The sequence below is a fragment of the Petaurus breviceps genome, unplaced genomic scaffold (genome assembly GCF_028583685.1).
Source record: "Petaurus breviceps papuanus isolate PSGF00001 unplaced genomic scaffold, PetGlider_PUasm1.0 76, whole genome shotgun sequence".
NCBI classification, from domain to species: Eukaryota; Metazoa; Chordata; class Mammalia; order Diprotodontia; family Petauridae; genus Petaurus; species Petaurus breviceps.
In genome coordinates, this window is record NW_027186473.1 from 64,138,799 (window position 1) to 64,155,558 (window position 16,760).

The following is a 16,760-nucleotide window of genomic DNA, read 5'->3' on the forward strand; positions in this document are numbered from 1 at the left end:
TCAAAATGGGTTAACAAGCTTACTTTAATCAGTCAGACATATATCGTTTACCTTGTTCAGGTGAAAAGGTCAGCACCCTGAACCTCAAAGTATACAGGCATACTTATCAAGACAGAAACATCAAGTAGACAGATTTCCAAACTGTCCAACCATTACATCCATACCCAGTCAACATCTGGGTTTCCACATTCTGGGTTTTTCAAAGCCGGGGGACTCTCAACAACGGCTTCCCAGAATTCAGATCAAATCACAGAATACTTCTCAAAGTGAGTCCCAAAACAAAGCTCCACATCAGGGCTTATATAGCCTTCTCCTGGCTCAGAGAATGTAACAACCTTATTGACCCACTGGCCAATCAAGAAGTATCTACTGAAAAACAAGCCTCCCACCCCAGGCTCCAGGTGCACGTTAGCCTAGGGGCAGGGAAGATCTTTAAATCTGCATTTCCATTACATAGGGGCATAGGGGAGGGAGAGGATAAGGGAGGGATCTTTAGAGGGGAGGATGAGGGAATAGGTAAATTAGGGGTATGGAAGGGTGTTTAGATTTATGGGAATGGGAGGATAGGGAGGGAACCTTGGAGGGGGGTAGACAAATCATAGGAGGGCAAGGTAGTGGGTAGAAGTAAAGTAGAGGAGGCAGGAGGGATAGGAAACAGAGATAAGCACTTACAGAAAAACAGATCAGGAGTAGAATAGGTTTGGGAAAGTATATGTCTATATATGTATTTATACATGTATATATATATGTATAAATCTATAGCTATAGAGAAATATATCTAACCTTTATTGTAACCTTCGGGGGAGGGTGGAAAAAAAAAGAACAAAGTGAAAAAAGCACACAGCAGAGAACTAAAGAAAACTCAAAAGGAAGCAAAGAAAAGATGGGCAATTCTCAACACGAATATTATTTATCATATTGACTTTCCTGAAATGAAAATTTACTGTTATATATTTTGAATCCTCTCATGTTCTACTCTGCACACAGCATGATTCTTTTTTTCTTTCTAACTTTGTATTTAAGTTCCAACATTTAAGTTTATGATTTGTTTTTTTTTTCTTTTCACCATTCTCTATTTGCATTCTGACATTTGAGTCTAAAATAAAATTTTGAGAAAAAAATTATATTCTCAATGAGATGGAATCTTAAGATGAAAAAAGTTAAAGAATCTTTATGATCATTATCATGAACTATATGCTAAATGCTGGGAATACAAAGAATGGCAAAAATCCAGTCCTGGACCTCAGGGAGCTTACCTTCTATTGGGGGAGACAACATTCACATATCTACATACATACAGGATACATACAGTGTAAGTGGAAAGTAATTTCAATTTCTATCAGGGGGATGGGACCAAAAGGCTATATTGTAGGAGGTGGGTCTGTGCCAGGTGGTCAAAGAAGGAGTGTGTTCCGACCCCCAAATTTTCATAGACTTCTTTGATTATTTTATCTTAACTTGTTTTAATAAGGGATCCAAAACCATATAGCCACAGGAAGGTGTCTGGGCATTAGAATATCTGCATCCCTCACAGAGGGCTTCTGTCTATTCTGAAGGAATTGAATTTAAGAGGGCTGATTCAAAACAGGATTCCTTTCAGATAGCAGGGAGGTGAAAGATATCAAGAAAAAAACAAATCTATGAAGGACAAGGATTATTGTTGCTTGCATTAGAAAAACAGCCACCCACGCAAACATCAGACTCCTTTAAGCAAGGAACACCTGACAAGAATGGTAAAGTGGCTGTTCACGGGAAAGCCTGCAGAAATCTACATAAAAAGCTTATCTTCAAAGAGGGGCATTGTGTGATATGAATTAGATGAATGAGTTGCAGCCCAGCATTCCTCTTGGCGGGCTGGCTGAAGAGGCTTGGATCAAATTATTTTGCCATGAATGAAGATGCTGCACAAAGGAAGTAGTGATTACTTGAAGATGCTAAGTCTCCAGGCCATTTAAAAGTGGTTTCTTAGGTTTTAATTGAGTGGAAAATAGAACAAGGGAAAATAATAAACATTTCTCTGAGAAAAATACATTTCATACTGGAGATTAAATAAACACAGACTTTCAAAAATAGTTCCCCCTAAAAACTCACAAATTACATATTTCATCAAGCAACAAAGATTTCACAATTTTATATGATCCCAACAGGAAACCATTTAAAGTATATCACTTTTTTACCCAAAAGAAAACTTGAAGAATAAATATAGTTAAAGAAATAAAAAATAAATAAATAAAATCTACTGAATGAGATTAACATCACAGGTCCCAGCATTGACATAGGATAGCAGGGATATTAATCAATCAAAAAGCATTTATTAAACATCCATTATGTACCATATTAGGAGCATACAAAGCAAAATCCTATCTGCCCTCAAGGACGTTAAATTATACACAGGAGACGAGATATTAAAATATATGCATTATCATGTGTGTACTGCCCAGCATAAAACATCTTTAAAGATTGTGTACTCAACCACCCCTCTTCTCTCTAGAATCTTCAGCCTCCCCATATCAAGTGATTCCTTCCTTACTGCCTTCAAACATGCTCAAGTCTTTCCCATCAACAAAATGAAACAAACAAAAAATGCTTACACCTCAGACTTGCCTAATATCATACAGCTCTTATGTGTCAAAGTCTAAAATATATGTTTTCTGATTTCAATTCATGACTCTTTCCACATTCCCTTTCATATAATACTAGATGTGAACTAATTCTCTAATGGAAACTATATGTAATATATGGATAGTCCCTCTAATGTGAAAAAAGACAAAAGATAAAGTCTGCAGAATGAAGAATAGCCTTCCTCTCTAGCCATCACTTTCCCTTGTCCATGTATCAGAGAATTTTCCTTTAATTTTAATTCAGGAATTTATTCAGAATGGAAATTGGTAGTAACAAGATATACGGTTGTTTGTATATTATGTGTATATGTGTTTGTGTCTGTTATTGTGTGTGTGTGTGTGTGCACCTGTGCACAAGCTCTGAATTTTCTGGCTTAAATTTTTTTTGTTTGTTTTAAATGTCTATTTATTTTTAGTTTTCAACATTGATTTCCACAAGATTTTGAGTTATAAATTTTCTCCCCATCTTTCTCTTACCTGCCACCCCAATACAAGCCTACTAAATACTCTTTCCCCCAGTCTATTTTCTCTTATATCCTCCCCCACCCCACCCCAAATTTTCTGGTAGGGCAAGATTGATTTCTATACCTGTAATGGAAATGCAAATTTAGAAGATCTTCCCTGCCCCTAGGCTAAAATGCACCTGAAGCCTGGGGAGGGAGGCTTGTTTTTCAGTAGATACTTCTTGATTGGCCAGTGAGTCAATAAGGTTGTTACATTTTCTGAGCCAGGAGAAGGCTGTATAAGCCCTGATGTGTAGCTTTGTTTTGGGACTCACTTTGAGAAGTGTTCTGTGATTTGATCTGAATTCTGGGAAGCCATTGTTGAGAGTCCCCCAGCTATGAAAAACCCAGATGTGGAAACCCAGATGTTGACTGGGTATGGATGTAATGGTTGGACAGTTTGGAAATCTGTCTACTTGATCTGTTTCTGTCTTGATAATTATGCCTGTATGCTTTGAAGTTCGGGGTGCTGACCTTTTTCCCCTGAACAAGGTAAACGATATATGTCTGACTGATTAAAGTAAGCTTGTTAACCCATTTTGAGTTGCTTTCCTTTAACAAAGCAGATCCAAGAACCTGTGTGAGCAGCCACCCTGGGGACACCGGGGTGCTTGCTGCTACAATACCCAGTGCCTGTATATCTTATTTTCCAGTTGCATGTAAAAAAAAATTTTTTTTTAACATTTGTTTTTACAACTTTGATTTCCAGATTCTTTCCCTTCTTCCCTCCTCACCCACCCACACTGGGAGAACATGCAATTCAACAAAAATGGCACATGTGTAGTTACATAAAATATTTCCATAGTACTTATATTGAGAAATACTAACTAAATTTCCTTCCATACTATCCCAACCCCACTAATTCTATTTTCTACTTTGATCCTGTCCCTTTAAAAAGCTGTTTCCTTCTGAATAACTTCTTCCCCAATCTTCACTCCCTTCTTATCCCCTTCACCCCTATTTTCCTGTAGGGTAAGAGGCCCAATTGAGTGTGTATGTTATTCCCTCCTTAAGTTAAATACAATGAGAGTAAGGTTGACCCATTCCCTTTCACCTTCCTCCTCCTCCTCTCCATTGTAACAGTTTTCCTTTGCCTCTTTTATATGAGATAATTTACCCTATTCTATATCTCCCTTTCTCCTCCCAATATATTCCTCTCTCACCTCTTAATTTTATTTTTTAGATATCATTTCTTCATATTCAACTGATGCTGACCCTCTGTCTATATATACATGCACACACATATACACACACTCACATATATATTTATAAACACATGCACCCTCCTATACATACATATATAAAAGATATATATTCCCTTCAACTATTCACATACCAAGAAAAGTCTCATGAGTTAAAATTAACATATTTACATGTAGGAATGTAAATAGTTCAATATTAGTAAGTTCCTTATAATATCTTTTTTTCTATTTACCTTCTCATCCTTCTCTTGCTTCTTGTATTTGAAAGACAAATTTTCTGTTCAGCTCTGGTCTTTTCATCAAGAATGTTTGAAAGTCTTATATTTCATTAAATATCCATATTTTCCCCTGAAGTATTATACCCAGTTTTGCTTGGTAGGTGATTCTTGGTCTTAATCCGAGCTCCCTTGACCTCCCAAATATCATATTCCAAGCTCTTCAAACCCTTAATGTAGAAGCTGCTAGATCTTGTGTCATCCTGATTGTGATTTCACAATAATCAAATTGCTTCTTCTTGATTGCTTTTAATATTTTCTCCTTGATCTGGGAACTTTAGAATTTGGCTTTAATATTCCTAGGAGTTTTCATTTTGGGATCTTTTTGAGAGGCGATCCATGATTTCTTTCAATTTCTATTTTGCCCTCTGGTTCTAGAATAGCAGGAGAATTTTCCTTTAAAATTTCTTGGAGGATGATTTCTAGGTTCTTTTTTTGATTATGGCTTTCAGGTAGTCCAATAATCTTTAAATGATCTCTCCTGGATCTATTTTCCAGGTCAGTGGTTTTTCCAAAAAGATATTTCACATTGCCTTATATTTTTTTTCATTTGTTTGCATCTGTTTTATAGTATTTTAATCTCTTATAATGTCCTTAGATTCCATTTCTTCCAATCTAATTGTGAAGGAATTAATTCTCTTCAGTGAGTTTCTGAAATTCCTTTTCCATCTGGCAAATTTGACTATTGAAGGCATTCTTCTCCTCTTTGACTTTTTGGGCCTCTTTTGCCATTTGAGTTAGTCTATTTTTTTTTTTTTTGAGGGCAGCTAGCTTTATTGTGGGCATTCTTGGTTCAGCCCTGGAGCTACCTGTCTGTGCTGTTCCCTGTAGTCCTGCTTCAGGATCAGACTCTTGAACAAGTACTTGCCCAGCCTGGGCTGGGGCCTGCCTACACATGCTGCAGGGTGGTCAGGTGGTCTCCCACCTCTTCAGCAGCTTCACCTCCTCACCCAAATAGTGGATCTACAGGAAGTGGCAGAGGTGTGGATCCCCTTGGCTGGAGCCCAGTGTGTGCAGCTTCAGGAGGGCCTTGTTCAGGACCTTCTCCAGGTTCCTGCAAGACATCCAAGGTGCTACCCCACTCATTTTGGGCAGATTTCTGCATAATCTGGAGGAGGACATGGCCCCCATGCTCGTTCTGGAGCCACATAAGGCACTGGGCGCCCTTGCGTTTGTCCTTCACCAGCTTACAGAAAAAAAGGTGACACCCTAGTCAGGGAGAAATCTTCCTGGACAAAATTGAAACCCAGGGACAGATAAAACTAGGAGGCCTACAGGTAGAGGTTGGCCAGGCAGTTGACAGTGGCCTTGGCCTTGGAGGAGAAGTTTTGGAGGATCTGGGAACTAGAGCTCATGGCACCAATGGTGGAAGGAGGAGGCGGCTGGTCCTGCAGGTGGGGTCTGGCCCCATGCGTTGGCAGGCTGCAGAATGCTGAAGTTCAAAAGCAAAGGGAGCAGGGGGGACCCTGGATAGGTTCCATCTAAACACCGTTGAAACAAGAACCTGAGCTGGGCAGTATGGAGTCTAGTCTATTTTTAATGGTGTTATTTTCTTCAGTCAGGCTGTTGACTTGTTTTTCATGATTTTCTTGCATCCTTCTTTCTCTTCCCAGTTTTTCCTCCACTTCTCTTACTTGATTTTTGAAATCCTTCTTGAGTCCCTCCACAGCCTGTGACCAGTTCATATTTTTCTTGGAGACTTTTGATGCAGGACTTTTGACTTTGTTGTTGTCTTCTTCTGGTTCCATGTGTTTATCCTTTTTGCCCCCCCAAAAAGATTCTGTGGTCTGATTGTGCTTCCTCTATTTTTTCATCCTGCTAGCCAATTCCTTGACTTTTGAGCTTTTTGCCACTGTAGAACTCTGCTTCCAGAATGGTGAGAGCTATATCCCAAATTGGTGGGGTTTTCCTAGTTGTCAGAGCTGATATTAGAGCTATGAGAAGGGCACTCTCTGTACAGCCACCACAAGCTCTAGCACATTAGCGTTCCTCCCCCCCAGGAAAACCACCCAAGACTGCAACCCAGATACAAGCAGGTCAAATCAAGAGTTATAATCCTGTGAATGGTTGCTTGGTCCCCCTACAACCTGCAGGCCAGGAGCCCGGGAGTCAGCCACATGGCAGTAACTGCATCCAATGTTCCACTGCCACATCTTGCCCCTGGGGCCAGACCACAGTCTTCTCTCACCCAGTTCCAACAGAGTTCCTTACTGACCTTTTATGTTCTCTTTGGTGGTTTTGGGTTGAGCAGTCTGGAAACCACCACGGCTGCTGATGTCTGCCCTGTCTGGTCTGGGCCACTAGCTGGGGCCATGCTGGGTATGAGACTGCACAGCTCATGCTGGTGTTTTCCAGACTTCTCCATCCATAAACACCAAAGAGAAAGTAAAAGGTTAGTGGGGAACTCTGATGATCCTGAGGGAGAGAAGAACATGGTATGGCCCCTGGGTCCCAGAGAAGTGGAGGTATCTGCACTGCAACTGCTGCCACTGCTGCTGCTTCTGGATCCAGGCCTACAGATGGAAGGGGGACTGAGTGACTGTCCAGAGGGCATTTGCAGGAATCTGTCTGCTGGCACTGAGGCAGGATTCTGGTCCCTTGCCCTGCTTGGATCTGGGTCATAGTCTTTGGTGTTGGTCCTGGGGTGAGGAGTGCTGGAGTGGCAGAGCTTGTTGAGGTTGTGGAGAGAAAGTCCTCCTCACAGTTCTGAGCCAGGTGCCTGGAAAAAAAAAACTGACAACAACTGTGCAAAACTCCAGAATTTTGGGACATAGCACTCTCCACTCTGAAACAGAGTTCTACCATGGCAAAGAGTTCAAAAATCAAGGAATTGGCCGGCAAGTTGAGCAAACAGAGGAAGCACAATCAGACTATAGAATCCTTTTGGGGTGACAAAGAGGATCAAACCATAGAACCATAAGACAACAAAGTCAAAACTCCTGCATCATAAGCCTCCAAGAAAAATATGAATTGTTTGCAAGCCATGGAGGAGCTCAATAAGGATTGTGAAAATCAAGTAAGAGAAGTAGAGGAAAAATGGGGAAGAGAAATGAGAATGATGAAAGAAAGTTATGAAAAATGAGTCAACAACATGACTGAAGAGAATAACATCTTCAAAAATAGACTAACTCAAATGGCAAAAGAGGCCCAAAAAGTCAAAGAGGAGAAGAATGCCTTCAAAAGCAGAATTGCACAGATGGAAAACAAATTTCTAAAATTAATTAATTAATTCCTTCACAATTAGATTGGAACAAGCGGAACCTAATGACATTATAAGAAATTAATATACTATAAAACAGATGCAAACAAATGAAAAAAATAGAAGGCAATGTGAAATATCTCTTTGGAAAAACCACTGACCTGTAAAATAGATCCCGGAGAGATCATTTAAAAATTATTGGACTACCTGAAAGCCATAATCAAAAAAAGAACCTAGAAATCATCCTCCAAGAAATTCTAAAGGAAAATTCTCCTGCTATTCTAGAACCAATCGAAAGAAATCACAGATCACCTCTCAAAAAGATCCCAAAATGAAAACTTCTCGGAATATTAAAGGCATATTCCAGAGTTCCCAGATCAAGGAGAAAATATAACAAGCAGTCAAAAAGCAACAATTTGAATATTGTAGAAACATAATTAGTATAACACAAGATCTAGCAGCTGCTATATTAAGGGTTTGAAGGGCTTGGAATATGATATTTGGGAGGTCAAAGGAGCTAGGATTAAGACCAAGAATCACCTACCATGCAACACTGGGTATAATGCTTCAGGGTAAAATATGGATATTTAATGAAATAGAGGACTTTCAAGCATTCTTGATGAAAAGACCAGACCTGAACAGAAAATTTGAATTTCAAATACAAGAAGCAGGAGAAGTATGAGAAGGTAAATAAGAAAAAGAAACCAAAGAATTTATTAAAAATGAGCTATTTATATTCTTACATGGAAAATTGATAATTATAACTCATGAGACTTTTTTCAGTTTGAGGATAGTTGAAGGGAATATATATATACATACATACATATATATGTGTGTGTATACATACATATATAGGAGGGTAAGTGTTTGCATGTGTATATGTGTACATGTATGTACATGTATACATAGATAGAGGGCACAGGATCAGGTGAATATGAAGGGATGATATCTAAAAGGTAAAATTAAGAGGTGAGAGAGGTATATATTGGGAGAAGGAGAAAGGGACAGATAGAATAGGGTAAATTATCTCACCTAAAAGAAGCAACAGAAAACTGTTACTATGGAGGGGAAGAACAGGAAGGTGAAAGGGAATGAGTCAAACTTTGTCTCATTGGATTTGGTTTACGGAGGGAATAACATACACACTCAATTGGGTATCTTACACCACAGGAAAGTAAGGGGTAGGGGTTAAGAGGGGCATGATAGAATGGAGGGTCAGATTGGGAGAGAAGGTAGTTAGGAGCAAACACTTTTTTTTTTTTTGCTTTTTGGAGGGCTGTTGGGGTTAAGTGACTTGCCCCATGTCACGTGGCTAGTTTTTGTGTTAAGTGTCTGAGGCTGGGTTTGAACTCAGGTCCTCCTGATTCCAGTGCTTTGCTCTATTCACTAAGCCACCTAGCCACCCCCAAGTGAATGCTTTTGAAAAGGGACAGGGTCAAAGGAGAAAATAGAATAAGTTGGGGATGGGATAGAATGGAGGCAAATATAGTTGTTTTTAACAACATGACTACTATGGAAATGTTTTGTATAACTACACATGTATAACCTTGTTATGGTTGTGGGATTGAAAGATCTTCCATGCCCCTTGAATTTGCTGATGTAGCAGGAAGGGGTAGGGCAAGAGGAAGTGCAAGACAAGCTAGAGTGTGTGTGGTGACTGGCAGAGGCAGCGGCAGCAAGCAGCTGTGGAGGTGGAGGCATGAACTCCTTTTTTGAGCCAACCAGAATTTCTGCTAGGGACTCCTGCTGAGGACTATCAGGGACAGGAACTTTGGGGGGACCAGAGTGGCTGGGAGCATGCTTCCTGGACTCTGAGAAGTTGCTGTGAATGAGGAGAGGAGGACCTTTGCCCGAGGTAGCCTGTTGTGTTTTGAAGGCTTGAGAATATGACTGTTTACTACATTAACTATGTGTGCCAATTTCATTATTAATATGATGGCTTTGACTTTTTGGTTTTGTGACTCGGTTTTCAGGTATATGAATAAATGTTCTAGATTTATTCACCATGTAGAGAGCCTGGTATATTTTGTGATTAATAACCATATCTGCATATTTATAGTTACCGTAGGCATTGTGAATATTGTATTGTTGATACAAACCCATATTGAATTGCTTGTCTTGCCAGTGGGTGTGGATGAGGAGGGAAGAAGGGAGAGAATCTGGAACACAAAGTTTTATAAAGTAATGTTAAAAAATAGTTTCTACATGCAAGTGGGAAATAAGATATATAGGCACTGGGGTATAGAAATCCATCTTTCTCTAGAAGAAAGCAAGGAGTGGAATGGGGGAGACAGAAGAGAGAACAGATTGGGGAAAGGGTATTCAGCATCCTTGCTATCTTGTGGTGGGTGGTAGGTGAGAGACAGGGAAAAATTTGAATCTCAAAACCTTGTGGAAGTGAATGTTGAAAACTAAAAGCTAAATAAATAAATTTATAAAAAAAGAAAAGAAAAGAAAAAGACTATGAACCATGAAGCTAGTTTACAACTCTACCAACAATGCAGTAGTGTTCCTATTTTCAAAATGGTCAAAATACTTCCATTACCTGCTTTATAGGTTAATGACAACTTAGCTTTAGAACTACAAAACATGTGAAAGACATCTGGAATTTTTTTGTGAAAAAACTTTCTAAACTAGAGAATTCAATAATAAAAATGCATAAGTATAATTACTATGTGACTGGAAGTTTGAATTGATTGAATATTTTCTCAGCAAGTTATTCTATAAGAAAGGTATACAATAAATTCTGGCTCCTCCTGATTTTTATGGAAATGTGAGGTTATAAAAGCAACTCAGATACCATGTCCGAATTTAATTAGAAAATTAGGACAAAAGTGTTTTATCATGTAAATTGGTGACAGAAATACCAAATTCTAGGACTCGATGGGTTATGGGGATGTGAAAAATAAGTTTTAGTAGGATATTTTATGTGGGAGTTAAAGTTCCAACATCTTAATTCTTCCTCCCAGAGTTTAAATATCCACTTTTTTTATAAATTTATTTCTTGTCTTTATTTCTTCCTACTCTCCATCTGGTACACTTCATCTGTCTTGTCTTATTGCTGAACTTTCCCTACTATTTTATTCTCCCCCCACCCCACCCCTTCCTATGCCTTCCACCATGTTGACCCACCTGTCTGTAGACATCTTACTAATGACACAGATTTTTCTTGTTAAGCTATTTCTTTAATACTATGTTCTCAAAGAAATGTGTTTAAAAAAAAGGAAGACCTGGAGGTGCAAAGGTGATTACATAACTTGTACATAATAAATAATTAAAGTAATATTTCTTCAAAGTTTGAGTTTTCAACATATCATGGTTTTGTAAGAGATAAAAATAACAATCACTCATATTTGTTACTGACATCAAAGAAATATAAATGTAAGCTGGGTTGGGCCAAAGTTATTTGAGTATAGCTACAGGTATATAAGGACAAAGAACAACAGCTCTACCATAAAATGAAGAAGAATGATAAACAAAACAGATTTAACTTGAGGCACTCTTGCTGTGCTAGGTAGATGTAGCTATAGGCATGATTCCTAAAAGAACTCTGAAGTTACAGATTCAATAATGAAAAGACAGCTTAAGGGGGGCTGGAGTCAAGAAGGTGGAGGAGAAACATGACCTTCGGGAAGTTCCAGCTCCCACCAAATCCAATTCATGTAAAAGGGGACTCTGAACAAACTTTGGAGCTACAGAACAAACAAAATGACAACAATGAGGACAGCCTGGCAGACCGACAGAAATCAGCCAGCATAGCACTCTGGCTGCCGATCCTAGCCCTGCGCTCAGGAGATTTTAGCCCCAGGGAGGACCTCAGTGACCATCCACTGGAGGGACTCCAGATCATCAGCAGCTGTGGCCGTTTCCAGAATTATCAACACATAGATGCGACGGAAAAGTTAGATGTCAGTGCAGTGTGGACTTTGGGATCCAGCAGTTGGGAGTGCATCTGCCTTTATCCCCTGGAGGGAGAAGTCACTGAGGGCTATGGCACAGCCGTTGCCATGTGGAAGCTTCAGCTACTGGCCTGCAGAGTGTAGGGGGGAAAAGCACCCAGTCTGAGGGGTAATCACGCTTGCTTTAACCTGCTTGGATCTGGATTGCTGTTTAGGGTGGAGGTCCTAGGGTGTGTGACCAGCTTGCCAGAGTGTGTGGAGGCTTCAAAGAGGGCACCCAACTAATACCTTCGGAAGCTGAGAAAACCCCACTTTTGGTATGAAGCTCCCCTCTCTGGTAGCAGAGTCCTACTTTGGCAAAAAGCCCAAAAATCAAGTAATTGAGAGACAAAATGAGCAGGCAAAGGAAGCAAACCAAGCAAAGCAATCCAGCATTAGACACCTATTTTGGGGACAAAAAGGATCAAAGCATGGAATAGGAGGAAGACAGTGAAGTTAGAACTCCTGCACCAAAAGCTTCCAAGAAAAATGTGAGCTGGTTACAGGCCATAGAAGACCTTAAGAAGCAAATAAGAGAAGTGGAGGAAAAATTGGAAAGAGATATGATAATGATGCAAGAAAATTATGAAATGAGAGTCAACAGCCTGACTGAGGAAAATAATACCTTAAAAAATATACTAACTCAAATGGCCAAAGAAGCTCAAAAAAGCAATGAAGAGAAGAATGACTTAAAAAGCCAAATTTGCCAGATGGAAAAAGAATCTCAAAAGCTCACTGAGGAGAATCATTCCTTCAGAATTAGAATGAAACAAATGGAAGCTACTGACTTTATTAGGAATCATGATGCTGTTAAACACATCTAAACAAATGAAAGAATAGAAGGCAATGAGAAATATCTCATGGGAAAAAACCACTGACCTGGAAAATAGATCCAGGAGAGATGATTTAAAAATTATTAGACTACTTGAAAGGCATGATCAAAGAAAGAACCTAGAAATCATCCTCCAAGAAATTCTCAAGGAAAACTGCCCTGATATTCTAGAACCAGAGGACAAAACAGAGGTTGAAAGAATCCACTGATCACTTCCTGAAAAAGATCCCAAAAAGAAAACTCCTAGGAATATGATAGTCAGGTTCTGATATTCGCAGATCAAGGAGAGAATACTACAAGCAGCCAGGAACAAACAATTTGAATATTGGGGAAACACAATCAGTATAACACAGGATCTGGCAGCTTCCACACTGAGGGATTGAAGGGTTTGGAATTTGATATTCTAGAAGTCAAATGAGCTGGGATTAAAACCAAGAATTGCCTATCCAGCAAAATTGTGTATCATATTTCAGGGGAAATTGTGTTCTTTCAGTGGAATATAAGACGTTCAAGCATTCTTGATGAAAAAAAAAAGAGTTGAATAGAAAATTTGTCATTCAGATACAAGAAGGAAGAGAAGATTGAGGAGGTAAACAGGGTAAAGAAATTATAAGGAACTTACCAAAGTTGAACTATTTACATACCCACATGGAAAAATGATAATTGTAACTGATGAAACTTTTGTCAGTATGAAAATAGTTCAAGGGAATACATACATATATATATACATTATATATATACATATATATATGTCTATATAGGAGGGTATACAGGCATATGAATACATATGTTAATGTCAGTATATATGTTTACATGTATACATAGATAGAGGTAACAGGAACAATTTAATAAGAAGGGATGACACTTAAAAGGTTAAATTAAGAGGTGAGAGAGCAATATATTGAGAAGAGATGGAGAGAGACATAATGGGGTCAGTTATCTCTTATAGAAGAGGTAAGGGGAAATGGTTACAATGGAGTGGAAGAACAAGAAGGCAAAACCTTATTCTCATTGAATTTGGCTCATGGAGGGAATGACATACACACTAAATAGGGTATCTCACCCTACAATTGAGGAGGGGGGAAGGGTATGAGAGGGGGGATGATGGAAGGGAGGGCAGGCTGGGGGGGGAGGGAAATTGGAAGCACCCACTTTTGAAAAGGGACAGGATCAAAGTAGAGAATAGAACAAGTGAGAGGTTGGACAGGAGGGAGTGAAATATAGTCAGTCTTTTATAATATATCTGCTATGGGAATGTTTTGCATAGCTACACACATACCACCTATACTGGGCTTATCTTTCCAGTAAGGGTGGGTGACAAAGGAGGAAGGGAATGAATCTGGAATTCAAAGTTTTAAAATCAAATTTTTAAAAATATGTAAATACAATTCTTAATTCTATTTTACATGTAATTGGGAAATAAGATATACAGGCATTGGGGCATAGAGATCCACCATGCCCTGATGGCAAAGTTGAAGGTGGTATGGAAGAAGATATGGGAGAGAACAGATTGGAGAAGGGGATATCCTGTGGGACCACTATTTTGGGGTGGTGGGTTGAGGATAAACAGGGAAAAAATTTGTTATTCCAAATCTGGTGGAAATGAATGATTTCTTTTGAATGAATACTTTACAGCAGTAGTTAATAAAGCATTTGAAAAAAAAATGAAAAGACAGCTTAAAGAAAAGCAGTAAATAATATTGATTCTTCCTACTTTGTAGACTTATCATATGGAGAATACTATGCAAAACTTAAAATATTTTGCACATTTAAGTTATTAAATAGATATAAGTGTTTGACCAACATTTTTTTTTTCTTATGGTCCAAGACTAATAATTGGGGGTAGAGGTGAAGGGTTGGTAGGAGAAGGAATGGTAGAAGTAATGAATAAATGACTTATAAATCAAATCAAAGTTTTTTTTTAATGTCATATTCTTCTTAAAGTTAATTTACTTAAGACTAAATTTGCAAAATTCACTTTTAATCATCACTTTTAAAGTATATTAAAAGAAATAACAAATTAAGAGACTGGATATCCTTTTTTAAGTTATAATAAAATCTCTTGTGGGGAGAAATGGAGAAATATACTTTTTATTTTAAGCAATTGGGATTAAGTAACTTGCTCAAGGTTATATGGCCAGTTATTTCTGGGTGTGATGCTAAGTATCTGAGCCCGGATTTGATCTCCAGGTCATCCCGACACTGGAGCCGGTGCTCTTACTTGCTGAGCCATCTGGCTGGCCCTAAGCAATTGGGGTTAAGTAACTTGCTCAAGGTTACACGGCCACTTGTTTCTGGGTGGTTGCTAAGTGTCTGAGCCCAGATTAGATTCCCAGGTCATCCCAACACTGGAGCCCATGCTCTTACTCGCTGTGCTACTTGTCCACCCTGAGAAATCTACTTTTCAAATCTTACAGCTCTTTGGGTTATATTTGAAGTATATGAATCCATCTCAAAGGTAATCAAGGTAGATGAAGTCAATGGAGGGAACAGGTCTCAGTATTACTGTAGTCTACAAACACTGGTTTAGCTGGAAGGGACTTTGGAGGAAGAATGCACATTAAAGGTAATGTAATTAAATTCCCTCATTGAAATAGATGAATAATCATAGCCCCAGAGACTTTTAGTTATTGAAGAACAAGAAAACATTACTAAGAAATTAAGCATTTTTCTTTAAGTCTGATCTTGGGAAGAAAAGCAATTTCCCAAGAACATGATATTTCTTGGGTATAATTTTGACAAAGGTGGTACTGGTGGTGGTATGTATGGGGAAAGAACTTCTTGTTACTCATTGCCCCATCTACTTTGTCTATAGAGAATTCAGCTGATATAATCATAAAATTCATCATTTTCATTTATTCCTATTTCTTAGATGGGGTATCTATTGAAATAAGGCATCCTGTTAAAATACCTCACAGAGGGCCCTAGAACAGAGAATCCACTCCCACTTTTCCTGATCTTCCATATCACCTTTAAAGATGGGGTCTCCTTAAATAGGTCTTCTTAGCTTTTGCCATCATATAGTTAGTTCCTAAGAATCCAAGTGCTTCAATAGAGAATATTAGATAAATATCTTGAAGACAAGTATCTTGAAGACAAATATCTTGAAGAGATCTTGGTTTATTTTAAAATAAATAGTATTTTAAAATTTCCCTTTTAATTTTTTTTTACTTTGACGTTTTTTAGGAGAGTATTCATCATTGTTGGGGTTATTTGTTGTAATTCAATATAATCAATGAATATCAACAGTAACAGGAAAAAAAAAGCATTATCAAGTACCTCTAAGTCAGTCATGTGCTATGTACTAAGGTTACTAAGAAAAAAATAATAATCTTTGCCCTCCTACAGCTTTGGGGACCCAGCATGTCACTTTTAAGTGGAAACAAACTACATGCAAAGGAAATATAAGGCAAATTAATAAACATTTATGTACTGTGTAAATTTCTGAGTTAAGACTTAGAAAAGGGCAGCTAGATGGCACAGTGAATAGAGTATGGGCCCTGGAGACAGGAAGACCTGAATTCAAATTTGGTTTCAGACACTTGACACAGTTACTAGCTGTGTGATCTTGGGCAAGTCACTTGACCCCAATTACTTTGTCTTCCCTCATCAAAAAAAAAGACTTAGAGGAATGCAAAATTTAGGTAAATTTTCATGTGGTCTTTGCTTTCATGGAACTTGCTACATTGTAGAAGGATAATAAACAGATGCAGATAATTTTGCAGAATCCTGGTGTTGTGGAAAGAGCATTAAATTTAGAATCAGAATAACTGAGTTGAATTTTGTCATTTTTTACCTTTCTGAACTTAGACATATCACTTTGACTCACTAGAAGTAAAATGAGGAGATTGAACAAAAAAACTTTTTGGTTCTCATCCAACTCTAAATCCCCCATTTCTACTACCTTTCAATGCAAAATAATTTATGTAAGGTGTATTCAAGGGGAAAAGAAAATGTAATGGCTGATTGGCCACTGAGGGCCCAATCCTTCACTTTGCAGGATGAACAAGTATCCTCTGTTTCCTTTCAGTTTTCATCTTACTGTGTGGTCATAAAAAGCCTTTTAATTGCTTGCTAAGCTTTTCAAAAATCTTAAAAAGGATGAAATCTCACTATCTTTCTTGGTGGCAAGTGAGGCAAGAACTCTCATAATTCCCATCAAGGAAAAAGATATAGCAGTGGCAGAAAAA